This window comes from Pan troglodytes, chromosome 13, assembly GCF_028858775.2.
Source record: "Pan troglodytes isolate AG18354 chromosome 13, NHGRI_mPanTro3-v2.0_pri, whole genome shotgun sequence".
Taxonomy (NCBI): Eukaryota; Metazoa; Chordata; class Mammalia; order Primates; family Hominidae; genus Pan; species Pan troglodytes.
Window position 1 is genome coordinate 125,383,126 of NC_072411.2, and position 17,210 is coordinate 125,400,335.

At 37.2% G+C, this 17,210-nt stretch overlaps 1 long non-coding RNA gene across 1 annotated transcript in view; it reads right to left on the reverse strand.

The window, feature by feature from the left end:
* The window catches only part of LOC112208405 (uncharacterized), a 51,748-nt gene that overhangs the window by 24,546 nt on the left and 9,992 nt on the right, over positions 1-17,210 (reverse strand). The window contains exon 2 of the long non-coding RNA XR_002942884.3: positions 6,437-6,509. This is a non-coding gene — a long non-coding RNA (uncharacterized LOC112208405). The remainder of the gene's footprint in view (positions 1-6,436; positions 6,510-17,210) is intronic.

Consider the following 17,210-nt stretch of genomic DNA (forward strand, 5'->3'; position numbering starts at 1 on the left):
AACAAATTTACAAGAAAAAAACAAACAACCCCATCAAAAAGTGGGCAAAGGATATGAACAGACACTTCTCAAAAGAAGACATTTATGCAGCCAAAAAACACATGAAAAAATGCTCATCATCACTGGCCATCAGAGAAATGCAAATCAAAACCACAATGAGATATCATCTAATACCAGTTAGAATGGCGATCATTAAAAAGTCAGGAAACAACAGGTGCTGGAGAGGATGTGGAGAAATAGGAACACTTTTACACTGTTGGTGGGACTGTAAACTAGTTCAACCATTGTGGAAGTCAGTGTGGCGATTCCTCAGGGATCTAGAACTAGAAATACCATTTGACCCAGCCATCCCATTACTGGGTATATACCCAAAGGATTATAAATCATGCCGCTATAAAGACCCATGCACACATATGTTTATAGCGGCACTATTCACAATAGCAAAGACTTGGAATCAACCTAAATGTCCAACAACGATAGACTGGATTAAGAAAATGTGGCACATATACACCATGGAATACTATGCAGCCATAAAAAATGATGAATTCATGTCCTTTGTAGGGACATGGATGAAACTGGAAACCATCATTCTCAGCAAACTATGGCAAGGAGAAAAAAACCAAACACCGCATGTTCTCACTCATAGGTGGGAATTGAACAATGAGAACACATGGACACAGGAAGGGGAACATCACACACCCGGGCCTGTTGTGGGGTGGGGGGAGGGGGGAGGGATAGCATTAGGAGATATACCTAATGCTAAATGACGAGTTAATGGGTGCAGCACACCAACATGGCACATGTATACATATGTAACAAACCTGCACGTTGTGCACATGTACCCTAAAACTTAAATTATAATAATAATAAAATTATTATATAATAAATAATAATAATAATAATAATAAATAATAATAAAATAATAAAATAATAATAAAGTATAATAAAATTTAAAAAAGAAATAAACAGAATGAAATAACAATTTAAAATAAAAAAATAGTTCTTATAGCAAAATAAAAGTATGATCATGTAAACATTTCTGAGAATAAATTGCTACTGAATAGAGTTTTGAAAAGGCAGAAAATGTAGATTTTCCTTGTACAGAAATTGTTAAATCTGTAAAGGTGTCATTTTTGTAAACACAATAGAGTTTTACACTGTGAAATAGAGGTCTTACTGTTGGACTGCTTTCTTTGATGTACAGACACCAAAGCTCAAGTTTCATTTGGTTAGCCCCGAGCTCAGGCTTCTTTATGCAGTCTTGATTTAGGACTGTGGCAGAGAGTACTGTCAATCTTTCATAGGCTTACGTGGCATCAAGATCTGCTTGATCATCTGTTGTTCAGGGTCGGGGAAATTCTCAGAAGCACTTCCCTCAGCTTATTGGTTTCTTCATCTGCTCTTGGTGTTGACACAGTAGGCTCTACTTTATGTTAAGAAGGTTCTGTAGGAATGTGAAGTGGAGTTTCTGGGGAAGCCATGACCTGGAGGAACTCCCTGAGTCTTTGTGGGAAGATGGAGGCTGGTGCAAAAGCCTGAGCTGAACAATTCCTCACTTGGCTGGGCACTGAGAAATGGCTGCACGTTTCTAGGGAAGACCTCCTTCCAAAGAAATTCTTCTCAACTAGACCTTGGCATTATCTTTTAATGTCAAGAAAAGATATAGAAAATATGCCAAGTGTGATGGTTAATTTTATGTGTCAGCTTGGCTTGATCTCAGAGTGCCCAGACACTTGGTAAAACATTATTCTGAGTGTTTTCATTTGGTTATTTGTGGATTAGATTAACATTTAAATTGGTGGACTTTGAGCAAAGCAGATTGCCCTCCATGATGTCGTGGGGCCTCATCCAATCAGTCAAAGACTTGAATAGAACAAAAAGGCCAGTCTCTGCCAAGCAAGGAATCATTCTTGAGTGGACTGCCTTTAAAGTTTATCTACAATGTCGGCTCTTTCTGTTTCTATTGCTGACTGCCTTTGGACTTGAACAAGAACTTTGGCTTTCCTGGGTCTCTAGCCATCCAGCCTTCAGTCTAGAACTGTAGTGTTAGCCTTTCTGGGTCTCCAGTCTGTTGGCTTACCCTTCAAACTTCGGATTTGCCAGCCTCCATAATCACATGAGCCAATTCCTTATAGTACATTTCTTTCCACATATGCATATATTCTATTGGCTTGTTTCTCTGGAGAATGCTGATTAATAAACCAACCTTACTATGAATCAGGGAAATGCAAGCAACATTACAATTCTGTAACTATCAATTTCACAAAAATTAAAACATCTGATAATGAAGAGCAATGGGAACTCATAGAATGCTGGTGAGAATATAAATTGGTAAAACTGCTTTTGAAAATCATTTAGCATTGTTTTGTGAAAATTAAAGCTTACATGATTATTGACCTAGAACTTCATCCTTCCAGTCTACACCCAAGAAAAATTTGTGCCCAAGCACTTCCAGATACATATGTAATAATGTTTATAACAAGATTATTCACAACACCTAAAAACTGAAAACATGACAAATGTTCATCATTACAATTAAAAATAACTTGTAGTATATTTAAACTGTAGAATACTATACAGCAATAAAATGAATGAATCATGTCTACTTGTACCAGTCTAGCTATGTTTCAAAAAACAATCATTGAAAAAATCAAGGTAGAGATTCACTTTATATGGAGTTCAAAAATGTGAAGAACTTACCAACACATTGTTTAGGGAGAATGGTAAACCACAGTGGAAAGCATGACACCTGAGATCAAAACTCAATAAATGAGGAGGAGAGATACGGGAAAAACAGGCCAGCTACAAGATATTTACATTGAGATTTTCCTAAATTTGGTGGTGTGTACACTGTGTGTGTATGTATGTATATTTTTTGAGATGTATTTTATGATTAAAAATGTAAGGTGATGAGATTATTTTCACAGTGATTCTTGGGATTTGGCAAATGTGATTTGGCAATGTGAAGGGTAATTCACAAAGGATAAAGAATCCTCACTATTTCCATCAGAATATTGCATTATATAACCTGCATAAATCTTCCTGGCCCTCCAACTTGTCGATCACTCTATATAGTCACTTTTATTTTTATTTATTTATTTATTTATTTATTCAAGACAGGGTCTTGCTCTATTGCCCAGATTGGAGTGCAGTGGCATGATCTAGGTTCACTGCAACCTCTGCCTCCCAGGTTCAAGTGATTCTCGTGCCTCAGCCTCCTGAGTAGCTGGGATTACAGGCATGTACCACTGCTCCTGCCTAATTTTTGTATTTTTAGTAGAGACTGGGTTTTGCCACGTTGGCCAGGTTGGTCTGGAACTCCTGACCTCAAGTTATCTGCCCACCTCAGCCTCCCGAAGTGCTGGAATTACAGGCATGAGCCACCGTACCTGGCCTGTATAGTCACTTTTAAGGAATAAATTCCAGTAGCCAAAAGCTATTGAAAATGAATTCAGTGTTTTACTTGGAGCTCTCAATACATATATACATAAATGAAATCCAGATTGTAACTAAGAGGAAAAGTTCCCTTTTCTTGCCTCGTCTTTCATCACATAACCCTTGACAGTTAACTGGCTTACTGAGCCTCCTTCCCACAAAGTCCCCCTAACAGAGCCTGCATTAATGTTCTTTCTGTCCTTTCTCTGTCTCTGTGTTTCTTTCTCTTTCTCGTCCCTTTATTGAGGAACATACTAGCCACATAAAATGTATTTTGAATTTCTTCTCTTTATTTCACCTATTTGTTGGTTTAATTTGTATAACATTGAAATTTTCACTTCCTTGTTGGAAAAGTCTTCTCCAAAACCTAGGCCTACTGCCTTCTGGAGGTTGGTTTCTGACTATTAATCCAATGTCCTTGTTTCTGGTTTCTTGGGGTTTTGATTTCTTGTTGAGTCAATTTCATTATTTAGTTTTTAAATTCTTTTTATTTAAGATTTATAAAGCCCCAGACTGTAGTTTTTCATTGTGATCTCATTATTTCAAAATTGACTTGTGTCTGAGTTTTGATCTATTTTTTTATTCTAAACCTTGTTGTGTTTTCTTCCCTTGTGCAGTGTTACTGGAGGTTTGCCTATGTTATACCTTTTTTAAAAAGTGGTTTTAGAAAATAAATGATATTTTGGTTTGTTGTCTATTTTATTGATTTTTGCTACAGTGTTTATCTCCTTCCTTCTACTTTTAAAAAAATTACTTCTTCTTTTTCAGGTTTCTTAATTCAAATGTTTAGGTAAATAATTTTTCAAAACTTGGAAAAAATCTGCCATGAAAGAAAAAAGCTCTAAGTTCTGTTTTAAGTTTAAAAATTGTCAAAGGCACTTTTATTTAATCCAAGCCACAAATTACCCTGAATTGTGGCAGGTGCTAAGAAAAATATTAGCCAATATTTCAAAATGTTAGAACTTGTACTGAGTTTTTAGTGAGTTAAAAACAAAACATTCAGTCTAAGATGGGAAAAGAGGAAAGAAATTCTGTGTTTTTCCTCTCTCAGTTCAGTTATAACTGAAGTGATAACAATAGGTATTATTTATGAATAATCACGTTTTATGACTTGCCACAATTATTCAAATATGCTTCAGAAACTTGACATTTACTCAAACTTAGTAGTTTTTATTTACTTTGGATAAAGACAGGTTCTACAGTAAAGCAATTTGATGACAAAGGAATTTTTATTTTTTTCATGTCAAATGGTTACGAAGGGGAACTATGAGATTTAGCAAGAAAGGTAGGAAAATCTAATAGAGGAATCTATTTCATTTTATAAACACTGGGGTATAATCAGATTAAATACTATGTGGGAATTTGGCCTTAGTTGGTTAGCTAGCCACAAAGCTGTTTATTTAAATCACCAGGATGCAAATTCAGCTTCCCTTACCTATCAGTGTAAGGCACTTTGTAGCATATCATCCGAATGAACAAAGTACTTTGTTTTTATGTCATTGTCTTCATTCCTTCTACACCAGATATCCTTTACTAACCTCTACAAACAGGTTTCTAGTTTTGCTCATGATATGAAAAAGAAATTTAGGAAACCTAAATTTCAGGCATATTGCTTGCTAGTGGATTTAAGAAGTGAGCTTTGCCACAATCTCTTTGACAAATGACCCCTTGGTTGCAGGATGTACCTGTTTTCATTCTGAGGCAATGAATGCCAGTGATAGAGTGGCTGCATGAAAACGTAAGGCTGGTGAGCAATGGAGAGTCAATGGTATTGTAAGAGGTTAAGCCCACCGGCCACACTGATGTTTCTGCCAGTAGCGCCCTTGGCATGGATACCCTGGGTGACAAGCCTGCAGAAGAGAGGAACAGAGAATTCAAAAGCACCTGAACAGGGCAGAAGGGAAATGGTAGATGCCATATCACAACTAAGATTACTTATTCATGAGCAATGCCTGAGGATTCTGTCAAATCATTGACAGGAATAGACAGTCCTTTTATTTTTTAGATGATTGTGGCATGGGAAAACACAAGAAACATATTTTGAGGGTTGGAATGCCTAGATTAGGAGGAGGAAAAGATGGCTTAAGCAAAAGTAGTAGTAATAATAATATTTTTTTATTATTATAGTGTTATAATACTATTATATAGTAGATATTATACTGTATATATGATAATATAATATAGTACTATACTATAATAATACTATTGTATTATTATTCATACTATATAATACTATACTATACAATTTTAGAAGGTGCAGGCAGTGGGGTGAACATGACTCAGGGTGAAGAGGGCTCCTGATCTCCAGAGAGGCTGCTGGCATCAGGAGAAAGGATAAGTGGGGATAAAAAGAAAGAAACTATCTGAGCACCTGGCATGAATGCAGCACTGTGATAGGTGCTTTACATACATTGACTTATGGGTCTTTTTAACAGTCTTACGAGATGGGCTTTGTTATCCACATTTCATGGAACAAAACGTTGCGTCTCAGAGAGGTCAATTGACCTGCCTGGAGTAATACAGCCAGTAAGAAATAAAGGCAGAATTTAAGCCTGTGTAACTCCAAACCCCAGTGCTTTCTCTGTACCTGAGTGTCCCCAGAAGCCCCACTTGGACCAGACTCCGGTGGCTCCTGCCAGACCAGCTCCTGAGCCCTTCTTAGTAAGGGGGTAAATATCTTGGGAAAGAGGGGAAGAAGGGAGAGGGCTAGATTTCATCAGGTGACTGAGGAGGAGAAGTAAATCATCAATGAGGCATAAGTAGCACCTGGGGTCCCCAAGTCAGCTCTCATTTACTGCTCCCCTTTTAAGGCTCAGTCTTGTCATCAACTGAGAGGGCTAAAAGGTGGACACAGTGGACACTAATCAGAAAGCAGAGGATCTCTGAATGTTGCCTGGAGAATACTTCTAAAGCCAGTTTGATTAAAAAGACTTAAAAGTCACAATTTGAAGATATTGAGATTAAGATCAAAATAATTTTTTTCATTGCCAGAAGCACTTACCAGTGTCTTGTTGCTGTCTCTACTGTTATAAAACCAAGGTGATCACTGCGTATGGCTAGAGTTTATACAGCAACTGCAAAGAAAGACATGGAAGAAATATAAATATTTGTAAATTTTTCCACGGTAGGTCGTTTGGCCTATTGTCCAGTATAGATTCAGTGTTTATCATATTGCCTAGAGACAAACACCATGCCTAGTGCCTCAGACAGTACCTGGAACTTGGTAGGAACTTAAATACTTGCAGATTGAATGTGTTGGGAAAGATTTGCATTTACCTGATCTTATATTCTCTCGTTTGCTGCCTGTGAAATTCCACTTAGCCTTCTATGTTCCAAATGATTTTGTAAGACCTCAAATTGAAATCATTCATCTTTTATTTTGCTGATTAAAATTCATCGTTTCTTTAAAAAGGCTCAATAACAAGAACAGAAAGATGAAGAGTTGTGAAATAAGAATACAAGAGCTGTCATTGGATGGCTGCCTTTGGAAACCGAAGTCCGTAGACAGATTGTTTTGACTTCCTAACGTTCAAATGTTTTCAAGGGCTGCTTTTATTATGTTTAAGAATTTCCATCAGCAATGTCAGTGATTTACAAAAAGTACACCCCCTCTAACACTTGTCACCAACCAGTTCTGCTGGCAAATTGAACTTGCTGAGCCTTTTGTCCTTTCAGTCACTGAGGATGGAAAGTTGCCTCCTTCAAAGGTTGTCATTAATGAGCAGATCTTCCAGAGCACTCCTCCTTGTTGGCACTGTGCAAGGCACAGAGGGGTACAAAGATTTTTTTAAAACCCTCAGTATGGCATGACCTAGGATGGAGAGTTTCTCATTTCCATGTTTCTTTCCTAAACCATTCAATCAACTTTAGATTCATTTAACATTTCAATGGAGAATCATAGCAAAGGTCAGTGATGAAGCTATTTTCCTATCCAATTCAATAAGTGTCATGAAGATTTGTAACACGCTGAACTCAACTTCCTCCCCTCTGGGAGGGTGAAGAATTTTCAATCAAAGGACAGGCCGGGGGGTTTTCCCAATGGGACACCGTGTCTCCGGGCCCAGTTCTGTCATGTAGATTGATCTACACAGGGCTCCTTGACTGAGTGTAACCCGTCCTTCTTCTGGGAAGGGGCCCTTTATCAGTGCATGCTAGGGGCACATTTTGGACCATTCCTGTGCCTTCAATGGCCAAGCAACAAAAGTCTCGCCCTTCTCACAGTTGAAATCTTTGTTTACTTGGCGGCAGGATTCTGATCGAGTGAGTGTACAGGAGAACCTGGGGGAGAGTAGCCACTGTGTATGAGCTAGATTTTGCTTCGTTCTCAATTCTTGAAAAGGTCAGATTCCTTTTTCGAACACATATTTCCAAGCTCTGATTGTATTAATCAATGCGTTTTTCAATATCTCTGAATAGGATGGGCTTAGAGCAACAGTCTGAAAGGAAGAGCGAGAGGACTTGTCTTGAAGGTGTAGACAATGTAGTTTTAAAGGGTTTTATTTGTAGATGGTTATTTGAGTGTTTATTTAGGATGACGTTGGAAAGAGATTACAGTGAAGGGGCTAAAGCTCCACTCCCCATCTCACCCTGCTCTGAATGGTGGCCATGACTTATGTAACACAGAACAAAAAGCAGTCAATGCAAGGCCAATTTCAGAAAAGGAAGGAGAATTCTGATTTTAAGGTTGTCTTTTGTACTATTTCAAGACCTCAGTCCTCTCATCCCCCACTTTCCTCCCTGACATTACCTGCAGATGGGGATTCCCTGGACTTCTGTCATCGAAGCTGCATCCATAACCACCCGGATTCCTTTTCATTTGTGACCATTGATGTTGTGCTATTGACCTTCACACACACGAGGTCCCCTCCGAGTCCTGGATGCCATCTCCTGCAGCCTCTCTGACACCTCTGTTTATTTCTCCTTTACCTGTAGCCCATGGTTGGCAATGTGGTCTATGAATATGTTTCCGGTGATTTGTCAACACCTTTAAATTATGTGGCAAAACTTCTTGCACGCGTCTGTAATTCCAGCTATTCAGGAGCCTGAGGCAGGAGAATTGCTTGAACCCAGGAGGCAGAGGTTGCAGTAAGTCGAGATCACGCCACTGCACTCCAGCCTGGGCAACAAGAGTGAAACTCCATCTCAAAAAAAAAAAAATAATAATAATAATAAATAATAATTATCATTATATGGCAAAACTTTTTTCTATACATTTTAATTTTAATTAGTTTTAACTTAACTAAAAATAATTTTGTATACAGGTGATAGCTGCACCTAGTTAAACAAAATAATCAAATAGTGCTAATAGGCTTATAATGAAAAAATTAGCAGCTCCTTGCTTCACTTCTTCTCAACCCATGAATTCCAATCTCAAGAAGAAACATTTGTAACCTTTCAGCAAATTGTTTTTATTTTCTTCCAAATTTATAATAAAGTGCTTAAATTTTCTATTTCATGATTTTTCAATTTTAGACATTATTTATTGGATTCCTGTAATGTTCACTGAAGATTTAGCTCCATTTAAGTCACCCATACCCAGTTCACTTTCCTTCATTTTGTTACTATAGTTCTACTATGTTTTAGGGTTCATACTTAAAAGTAATATTGCAAGTCATACGATGTGCTCATCTCTAACTTGGTATTGATTTCAAAAGATAATTGAAACATTTACCCTCCCACTACCAGAACTTCCGTCATGCTGCATCAACTTTTAATTTTCTCCAACTTAATGATTGTGAAGTTGTATTGCAGAGTGGTTTTAATTCTCTTTTCTCTCACTAATGGCGATGTTTGCCATTTATATTTTTCTCTTTTTTTGTTTGCTGATTTATAGTCTTTGCCTTCTCTTCTATTGTGTTGTCCATATTTTTTTATATTGTTTGGTGTGATAGTTCCTTTTTCATAGCACTTTGTTTTGACTTTATGAATGAAATGTCTTCTGTTATCACTCTAAGAAGATGAATTATATTTCTGAAGTTTTCTTCAACTTAAGATGTTAGCTTTGCTTTTTCTGGGCTTTATCTTTCACATTGGTGTATTTCCTTAAAAAATCAGTGATCTTTGGTTATCTGTGTATATTTAAGTGTCAGAGTTACAAACCTGACTCGCAGTTCTGTGCACTTGGGAAGAGCTAACTGGTTATAGGATTATTCCTCAATTTGCCATTTATAAGGGACTTTTATCTAGGAGAGTTCAGGTTTTCCTGAGAAGAGTCCTCAGTTTTCTGCTTTGGCTATTCTGGCCTGTACTGGGAAGAGGGTTGATATTCTGAATATTCTGGGATGAGAGAAGAATGGTCCACTCTATGTGTAGAATTACCCTTAGTTTTTAAGTGCACAGGGTCTGGAGTTTGACAGTCTAGATTTGCTAACCTATCACCGTCATTTGTGAGGCCATGGGAAAGTTATTAATAACTAATCATTACTAATAATTAACACCATGTGCCTCAGTTGCCTCATCTGTAAAATGGGAATACAAACAGCATAACCCAGAAGGTTGTTATGAGGATCAAGAGACATTCAAGGGAAGTTGTAACCCATACTCATTAAGGACCATGAAAACTCAAGTATTCAGAAAAAAAAAAAACAAAAAAAAACCCATCATTACCCTTTAGAGGAGGTACGTGCCCCAGCTCCTCCATAGGACCACAGTCATGGACATGTAACTATGGTAAAAATAAACACACAAAATAATCCCTGGCAAATGGGAAAGTGAACGCTCAAACAAACCTCAGAAAATTCCATATTTTACTTCCATACTTAAAATTATCCCTGTCCCAAGGTCGCATGAGCGCTGGATTTCTCTCCTCTGAGGTGGCAGAGGGTCTTCGATCAGATTGCCTCAGTGACAGAGTAAGCTCTCAGAGCTTTACCACTGCAGTCTCTGAGCCCTGAGCAGGGCTACTTTAGAAATAATGGCCAGTGGTGGTTGCCTACCTATGGTAAATGGGCCAAAGATATCTTCCCAGAGAAAGTCCATTTGCTGAAATTCTCTCCTTCACTTTCCAATCCTTAACTTTTGAGCAATTGAATCACAGACCAAAATGGAGTAATTCTCTTTTTTCACAGTAAACTTAGATTACAGAAAGCCCAAAGATAGAATAATTATTTCTCTTTCAAACAAAGAATCTTAATTTAGCAAGAGACATTGAGTAGATGCTAAAATGTAAGCAGCTGTTTTAACTAGTACTGGTTTGCAGATTTTCAAAAAAAGCTTTATTATTTGAAAAGAAAAAGCTAGCTTAGAGTGTCTCAAACGTATAGTCTTAAAACCAGTCTTTTTAAAAAGGTGTCTTCCAAACAAGTAATGAAGATACATGTGGCAAAAAGACAAAAAAAGAAAGAAATGTGGCCAATTTGTATTTGAAGATTTTGATAGAATGTGTTTATAAATTTTTTTAGCTTGAAGACAATGACACCAAATGTTTAAACTGAATAACTAAAATGCATCAAACTGTTTTAAAGCAATTCTTCTTTTACCACCTGACAGAATATTCAGCTCAAAAAGAAATTTATCTTGAGATAAGAAGCCACACCCTAGCTGGGCGCAGTGGCTCATGCCTGGAATCCCAGCAGTTTGGGAGGCCGAGTTGGGCAGATTGCTTGAGGTCAGGAGTTCAAGACCAGCCTGGCCAACATGGCGAAGCCCCATCTCTACTAATAATACAAAAATTAGCTGGGTGTGGTGGCGCATGCCTATAATCCCAGCTACTTCGGGAGGCTGAGGCATGAGAATGGCTTAAACCCAGGAGGCAGAGGTTGCAATGAGTCGAGATTGTGCCACTGCACTCCAGCCTGGGCAACACAGTGAGATCCCTTTTCAAAAAAAAAAAGAACCCACACCCCAAGCAACTGATGAGAGGCTTGAGCCAGAGCTTAGACAATTAAAAAAAAAATTTAAATCTTATATAATAGCAAAAGTCCAGGAGAGAAGATATAACTTTTTTTCTGCTAAAATATTTATCACCAATTTGTGGGATTCTTTTGGGATAGTTGAGAGTGTGCAGTGGACATGCATGTAAATTTCAAAAGCTAATAGTAACAAAAAAACCCTGCATAATAAATCTGGAATATTCATTATTTACCTAAAATTTAAATAATGTGTGTGTACTTTATTCTGAGTGAGAAATACAGTTACTACAGAATGAAAATTTGAGAATGAGGGGTGTAGCAAATTTAATTACATGCCAGAGTTTGGATTTCTGTGCTAAAAGTAAATAGCTGACTTTAGGTAAATCTTTTGCAAAACATGGGATTTCAATGAAAATGTATTACAATTAAAATATTATAATTAAAAATCTGATATATTTTATGATATGGTTTTTTAAAAGGACTCAATCTGAAAATTATATGAATCTGTAGAAAAGTTTCCACTTATACTCTCGGATATGGTTTAAGTATCACATCTACTACATTTTCCAGTTTTTAAAAAAAATTAAGTATTTTATTTTGATATATTAAATTATATTTGATAAACATTCTATTTTGATAAATTTTGATACATTTTTAAACATTTAAATTTCTTTAGAAAGTTACATTTTGTAGAGCACTAAAATAATAGTATGTATGTGCTTAACCAAAGGTCCTGGAACCTACACTACTTGGAAATCCACACTCAATTTAGCTGTAATTAAGGACATTAATGGCATATATGAAGTGTTGTTTATATATTGACAGAATTCTCAATAATATAAGTTGTTTATCACCTATTTTATGCTAAACAATGTCATAGCACTTATGTCTTGATATCAATGGTGTCTGTTTACCTACCTGCTCCTATGAGACAGTGCACTCTTCCAGGTCAGTGCTAGATGTATTTTCACAGTTTGGATGCGTTGCACAATGTCTGACATGAAATAGCAACTCAATGAACATTTGTTTAATAGACTAAAAGCCAGAATAGATTCTCCCATATTACTATAAAGAACCTGAGTCCAGCTGTTTAGTACAGAGCCAGGTCAGAATCATATTTCCGTATTTCTATTCCATATCTGTTGCCACTGCTTCATGCTGCTTTATGTTTCAATGGTATTGGTGTAAGAGTGAAAACCTATTTTGCACAACAACAAAATGTTTCTCCCCCAAAATGTTTATAACTCTTCAACAGACAAAGCAAACACCCTCGTTAGAGCCATTGCAGGCATATACACCTGTAGGTGGATCAATTCCAATATGCCGCTGCTAACATTTGGTCAATGGGTGCTTTATTTCACCCCACAGCAGTAAAATGATTCATAACTTGTCTCAAAAAGATCTGAGGGAGGGTTAGAGGTTGCAGAGACCGAGAAAAATGCCCATTACTGACAATTGCTTGATGGAGAGTTAATAGCTGTGTTCAAAGACAAATTGGTGTTATTGAAGATAGAACCAAGCAAACCACAGCCTTGTTTCAAAGCTCTGTGAGCAGTGGTAAGAAAACTTCTATTCATTAGAGATGAACAGATTGAGTTATACACCACTTGCAATCTAAAAGCAGCTGTGGCACAATGGGACTCACATAATGTCTCCGGGGTGGTCACTTCCCACAAAAGTGATACAAAAGGCTTACCTTCCCTAGGACGGAGAGTCACAAGAGGCTCACCCTCCCTTCATTCTGAGTTTCATTTGGAGTTAGCTTTTGGACAATCTAAGCATGCATGAAAGGGATGAATCACTTTTTCATAATTCTTAATCTTTTAACGTCAACAAGAGCTCCAGGCTATCATCAGTAACATCCTTTGGTCAGTACAGAAATTTCAAAACTTTCCTGGTAAGTGATCCGGAAAAGAGATTGGATGAGGGGTTCCATTTGATGTGAAAATTGTTGCTCTGAAAAGGTTCTATGAGCTTTGTAGCTCAAAAGGAATATATTCATTTACCTATCTCAAATATACTGATCAAAGTCCTTTCTTCTCCCTTGTGTTGATGGAAAGAAAGGAGGATGGGGGAACACAGAGGGAATGCTGTATTGATCCTAGAATTACTCAAGAACATTACTTTCCCAGAGGGTAATTTTTAAAATGTTCTGTACCGTGTTGCATAGTATGGAACTTTTATAAAATGCAGGTGACTTGGCGGGGGCGGGGCAGGGGGGGAGTTTAATTGTGATGTATGGGGAGTTTTTTTTTTTTCTCCTAATATTTTATTCGGCTTTAAAAAACGTTTGGGTGCAGTTAGGGAACACAGTCCTTCTTTCTTCATTCACAAGTCTGTTTCATTCTAAGTCCAGTTCCTTATGCAGAAATCTTCCTTACACTGGGGGAAAGAGGAAGAGGATGCTTCTCCAGATGACAGAGGCAGTGTGAGGCATGGAAACACTAGACAGTGGAGTCAGGAAACTTGGGTTGAAAAACCAACCTGCTACTGACTCCTATGGTCCTGGGAAAATTACTCAGCCTTGCCAAGCCTCAGTGCTCAGCATCTGCGTCTCCTCCTTCTGGGAACCATACTCAGTACAAATTTCACTTGAGAAATCACTCATGGGAAATAACTCTTTCATTATGGTTTGAGTAATGTTGACTTTACCTCTCTCTAGGGATGGGCCTTGATTAGCAAAAGAAAATGAATGGATTCCATTTTTTTGTTAACGAATCAGAACCAATGTAATATGATGGAGACATTTGCTGTTATTCTTGAGAATAGACAATTCCTCTCTTTTGCAGAAGCTACCAGAGTCTCTCTCTTGCCTTGTGTATTAGTTTTCTAGGGCAGCCATAACAAAATACCACAAATGGAGTAACTTAAACAACAGAAATTTGCTTCACAGTTCTGGAGGCTGGAAGTCCAAGATCTTGGTGTCAGCAGGTTTGGTTTCTCCTAAGCCCCTTTACCTTGCCTTGCAGGTAGCTGCCTTCTCACTGTGTACTCACATGGTTTTTCCATTCCTGGTGTTTCACTGTGTGTTCAAATTTCCCCTTCTGATAAAGACACCAGTTTGATTGGATGAAGGCCCACCCTAATGGCTCATTTTCACTTAATCACCCCTTTAAAAGTCCTATCGTCCAACACAGTCACATTCTGAGGTACTGGGGGTTAGGGCTTCAGCACATAAATTTCCAAGGGCCACAGTTTATCCCATAAGACCTCAGTTAGTGTGGGTGAAGATGTAAAGACAATGACTACAGCCATTTCACTGCTGTGAGGAGAACCAACCTGAGGATAAAGCTCACCCTACAGATGATACAACAGAATGATAGAAGGAAACCACATCTTTAAATTACATTGTTTTATCTTCTAGATTAAACTTTGCTGGAAGCCCAGAACTACTTCTGGATTGTTTAGTAATATGAACTTTTAAATTCCCTTTATTATTTAAGCCAATAAGTTGGAGTTCTGTCATGAACTCAGGACCATTAGTTTAGTCTGGCAACCAAAGGATTTCTAACAGACTCAGTTACCTTGTGTGGCATTGAGTCATTTCAAGAATAAAATTGCATGAGATGATTTATTTAAAATGTTCAGTACAGCATTTAATTAAATCTAAAATTTACAATAGCAAAGATATGAAATCAACTTAAATGTCCATCAATGAATAATTGGATAAAGAAAATGTGGTATAAAACATAAGTGTCCATCAACAGTTGACTGGATAAGGAAAATGTGGTAAATATACACCATGGAATACTACTCACTCACAAAAAACAATGAAATCATGTCCTTTGCAGCAACATGGATGGAGCTAGAGGTCATTATCCTAAGTGAACTAACACAGAAAACCAAACACCACATGTTCTCACTTGTAAGTGAGAATTAGACAACGGATGCACATGAACATAAAGATGGAAATAATACACACTGAGGGCTTCAAAAGGGAGGTGGGTGGCAAGAGGATGAGGGATGAAAAATAACCTATCAGGTACAATGTTCACCATCTGGATAATGGGTACACTAGAAGCCCAATCCCCACCAGTACACAATATATTCATATAACAAACATGCATATGTACCCTCTGAATCTAAAATAAAGTTAAATTTTAAAAAAAGAAACTTTGGTATAGATACACAATGGAATGCTACTCAGCCATAAAATAGAATAAAATTAGGCCTTTTGCAGCAACATAGATGAAACTGGGGGCCATTATCTTAAGTGAAACAACTCAGAAACAGAAAGCCAAATACAGCATGTTCTCACTTATAAGTGGGAGCTAAATAATGTTTACACATGGACATAGAGTGTGGAATGATAGACACTGGAGACTCAGAATGGTGGCTGGAGGTGGAAGGGGAGTGGGTGATGAGAAATTACTTAATGGGTATAATGTACATTATTAGAGTGATGGATACACTCAAAGCCCAGACTTCACCACTATGCAATATGTCCAAGTAACAAAATTGCACTGGTACCCCTTAAATTTATACAAATGAAAAAAGAACTTCCATTCACTGAAAGAAAAAAATGAACAAAATAGTATTGATTGTAAAACACACTACTGTTTTACGTATCATTAGGAAAGGAAAAAAAACACCAACTGAACTATGATATGATGACTTATCACTTAAATTTTTAATTTAAACATTAAAAGAGTGCTTTTAGACTTACTTAAACATAGGTTTTTTAATTATATAAATTAACTTTTTCATACATGAGAAGGACGATATGAGTAAAATAAATGGGCTAAGGTAAACCTAAAATTTCTCCACATTCATGGTCATACTATGTGGAATCCCTTTTCAATTTAGAGTTGTGAAAGTCTGTGTTTCCCTCTTGTTCCACAAGAGTGTCTGTGATCCAGTATTTCATAAAAGACTGCTCCATGGTGCCCCCAGGACTTTCTTCTAAACCATAAGGTTCAATGTGCATGCACAGGCAGTGATCATTCATTTCATCACAATTGTTGTCTGTCCAATAGTGATCATTCGATACCTAATGGTTTCAGAGATTTCTTTTTTTTAGAATTTCGATTGTCTTAACTATATATCTGTCTTATAGGCACTGGATTACACCTTGTTTTTTTTTTTTAGCAGAGTCTCACTCTGTCACCCAGGCTGGAGTGCGGTGGCATGGTCTCAGCTCACAGCAGCCTCTGCTTTTCAGGCTCAAGCGATTCTCATGTCTCAGCCTCTTGAGTAGCTATATTATAGGAATGTAACTGATATTATAGGAATCTAACTGTTATTCTAAGAATAGAATTTGTATTTCAGTTAATTATTTTTATTTATTTTTCCCCAAAGATGGATGAAAAATTAAATGCAATTATACTTGTATTTGTAGTCACCTATCTATACATAATTTATTGGAGACTAATCTTTCTGAAACCTAGAACTTTCTGTGAATATTCTTTGATTTTTGGCACTTAAAGATCATTTCTCAAAAGAGTTCATTGCCATTTGACTTGATCAACATTTAAATTAGGACTCTCCATTCATGCTAAACTTTACTTTGTAGTTGGAGGTTAGCAACACAATAAGATTTGAGAAATGTTAGGTAAAGTTCTGCTCAAAATGTCCCCCCACAACCCCCACCTCCATTTGCCTCAAGTCTTGGTACAGCATCATAAGAGAGTCCTTCCTTTGGGCTAAGGCGTTATCCCTCTTTGTGTCTTTCATTAGAATGTTCTGGTGTCAGATTATTAGGTCAAGAAAGTACATTTTGTGGGTTTTCCAGCTCCTAGAATATGGATTTTAGGCAAATTTTGAAGACAGATTTTTTTTAAACTTAAAAATTTTCATTCTTAGTTTTGCACATATTCTGAGTACATTGTAGACACAGTGAATGGCAAGTTAGAAGATCAGAGACTGACTGAGGAAAATATCAGGCAGCAACAACATTAGTAGGTTTCATTCCTAATCTTACATATA